The sequence below is a fragment of the Microtus ochrogaster genome, chromosome 2 (genome assembly GCF_000317375.1).
Source record: "Microtus ochrogaster isolate Prairie Vole_2 chromosome 2, MicOch1.0, whole genome shotgun sequence".
Lineage (NCBI taxonomy): Eukaryota > Metazoa > Chordata > Mammalia > Rodentia > Cricetidae > Microtus > Microtus ochrogaster.
The window spans coordinates 35,309,933-35,313,523 of record NC_022010.1 but is presented as its reverse complement, the minus strand read 5'-3'; the positions used below and the strand labels follow the sequence as shown (position 1 = coordinate 35,313,523).

The following is a 3,591-nucleotide window of genomic DNA, read 5'->3' as shown; positions in this document are numbered from 1 at the left end:
TTGTTTTTAACAGTTGAGTAATATTCCATTGAATGAATATAGCACATTTTTTTTCTTTATCCATTCATCAGTTGAGGGACATCTAGGATGTTTCCAAGTTCTGGCTATTAGTTGAGCAAGTGTCCTTGTGGAATTATTGGGTATTCTTTGGGTATATGCCAAAGAACAGTAGAGCTAGGTCTTGTGATGGTTGATTCCTAGGTTTTTGAAAAACCACCACACTGGCTTCTAAAGTGACTTACAAATTTGTACTCACGCCAGCAGTGGAGGAGTGTTCCCTTTGCTTTCCAGCATAAGCTGTCACTGGTGTTTTTGATTGTAACCATTCTGACAAGTGTAAGATGGAATCTCATAGTCATTTTGATTTGCATTTCCCTGATGACTAATGATGTTGAACAACTCCTTTAATGTTTCTTGGCCATTTGAGATTCTTCTACTGAGAATTCTGTGTTTAGATCTGTACCCCATTTTTTAATTGGATTATTTGGTATTTTGAAGCCTAGTTTCTTGATTTATTTACATATTTTGGAAATCAGCTCTCTATTGGATATTGGGTTGGTGAAGATCTTTTCCCAGTCTGTAGGATGACATTTTGTCCTATTGATAGTGTCTTTTGCCTTTCAGAAACTTCAATTTCTTGAGGTCCCATTTATCAATTGTCAATCAGTGCCTGTGCTATTGGAATTCTGTTCATGAAGTTGTCTCCTGCACCAATGTGTTTGAGATTATTTCCCACTTTTTCGTCTATCAGGTTAAGTATATCTGAATTTATGATAAGGTCTTTAATCCACTTGGATTTGAGTTTTGTGCAGGGTGATAAGTATTGAATGATTTGCATTCTTCTATATGCCAATATCCAGTTATGCCAGCACCATTTGTTGAAGATACTTTCTTTTTTGTATTATTTTTTCTTTTTTTAAATTTTATTTTTTTAAAATGAAAACAAACTATCTTTTTTATTTTATATGCCAGTTCCAGTTCCCACGCCCTCTCCTCCTCCCATTCCCTCCACCTTTCCTTCCACCCCACCCCTCATCCACTAGACAGAGAGGGTAAGGCACATTGCTTTGAGCAAGGCCCAAGGCCTTCCCTATAAGAGTGTGATTAAAAATTGCAACAGAAGTCAGAGTATCATAATTTGTATATGGCTTGATTATGTACTTAAGCTACCCTTAAAATTCCACCAGGAAACTCCTAAAACTGATAATCACTTTCAACAAAGTAGCAGGATATAAAACTAATACACACAAATTAGTAGATTTTCTATAGACAAATAACAAATGAACTGAGAAAGAAATCAGGGAAACAATAACTTTCAGAATGGCTTCAAAAATTGAGGGGCTAACTCTAATAAAACAGTGAAAGATTTATATGATAAAAATTTTAAGGCACAGAAGAAAAAAATTAAAAGAGATATCAGAAAATGGAAAAATTTTCTCTTGCTCTTGGATCAGTAGGATTAAAATAGTAAAACTGGTCATCCAATGTGATGCAATACCCATCAGAATTTCAATACAATTCTTCACAGATATTGAAAGGGTAATTTTAAGTTTATTTTGAAGTAAATAAACAGTGGAATCCAAATTAGCAAAAGCAATCTTGAAGGATAAAATAACTGAAGGAAGTATCACTGTCTCCCCAAATAATAAAAACAGCTATAGTAATAAAAACAGCAAGGCATTGGTACAAAAAAGACACATCCAACAGTGGAACAAAATTGAAGGCCTAGAAATAAATCCATACATGTATTAGTAACTGGTTCTTTATTAAGAATCCAGAAATACACACTGGAAAGAAAGAAGACATCATCTTTAACAAATGGTGCTAATAAAAATGGATGGCTGAATGCCGCAGAACACAATTCGATCCATATTTACCATCTTGCATACAATTCAACTGAAATTTAAGGCTAGGAATAACTAATCTGGTAGAAGAGAAAGTTGAAAATAGTCTTGAACCCATTGGCAGCACAGAAAAAAACATTCTGAACATAACTCAGGTAGTATAATCACTAAGAACGATTAATAAATGGGGCTTCACAAAACTGAAAAGCTTCTGTATGGCAAAGGACATCATCAATTGAACAAAATGACAGTCTAAAGAATGAGAAAAAACTTTATCAGCTATACATCCAATAAAGAGCTAGTATCTAAAATATATAAATAACTGAAAAAAATTTATTTGAAGAAAACAGCCCAGTTAAAATTGGAATACAAATCTAAACAGAATATTCTCAAAAGAGGAAACCCAACTGGCTAAGAAGCACTTAAGGAAATGTTCTACCTACTTAGCCATCAGGGAAATGCAAGTCAAAACTATTTTAAAATTTCATCTTACAGAGTCAGAATGGCTAAGATCTATAATGCCAGTGACAGCTCATCCTGGTTGGAATGTGGAGCAAGGGGAACACTCCTCTTTTGGTGGGAGTGCAAACTTGAACAGTCACTATGGAAATCAGTGTTGCAGTTCCTCAGAAGTTGAGAATAGATGTACATTAAGATCCAGCTATACCATTCCTGGGCATATACCCAAAGAAAAATGGTTCATCTTACTACAGAATGACTTGCTCAACCATGTTAATTGCTGCTCTAATTACAATAGCCAGAAATTATAAGCAACCTAGCTGTCCATCAATGGATGGATAAAGAAAATGTGGTAGTTTATACAGTGGGATATTATTCAGTCGTTAATAAAAAGTAAATTCATGAAAGTTTGGGTAAATTTATGGAGTTAGAGAAAAAAAATTCCTTAGTGAGGTGACTCAGACCCAGAAAGAAATATTCCACCAAACTGGAAAATCTAGTGGGAAGTAAAAGGACATATGAATACAGAAATATATGAAAACCTAATAGTAAATAAACACACAGTCCATTAAAAGGTTCATGCACCGCAAAAAGTAGGATTTATTATGGAGAGGCAAGGATTGTTCAGTACATGAAATTAATACATGTAACACAATAGTAACATAGCAATGAATAAAACTCTTAAGTCCAGTTAGGGTCTGTCTCTTCCATTTTGTGGCAATTTAGATTGCCATTAGATTGCCTTCAGACATATATTTATGTTAGAATTAGGTATTATTAGGTTTCCATATGATCCTTTAAATGGTCCTTAGTTTCAGATGTTTCTTCCTGTTTTTCTTACTTTGTCCTTTTCCTTCCCACTAGATGATTTTCCAATTTGGTGGAATGATGTGCCCATTACATTTCCCATCCTGTTCATCCATATCTATCTATTCTATTTCCCTTTCAGATGGAATTCCATCTCTCCCCTCTAGTTCCATACTTTATACCTAACTTCTGTTCTTATACAGATTGCAGTTGTTTATCAAAGACTTATCAGCTAATATCCACATGTAAGCAATTACAAACCATATATTTCTCTCCCTGACCTGTGGGAAGTCCAAGGACCGCCCACCTCCATCCAGGTCTAGTCAGGTGAGCATCCAAACTGCCTAGGCTCCCCAAAAGCCAGTACGTACAGTAGGATCAGAACCCTGATTGCTCTTTGGGCTGACGAGGGAGGGGGACTTGATTGGGGGAGGGGGAGGAAAATGGGAGGCGGTGGCGGGGAAGAGACAGAAATCTTTAA

General features: G+C 35.5%; 1 pseudogene; it reads right to left on the bottom strand.

Annotated features, from left to right (window-relative positions):
* LOC101997402 overlaps positions 1-3,591 on the bottom strand; it is a 20,075-nt pseudogene that overhangs the window by 15,781 nt on the left and 703 nt on the right.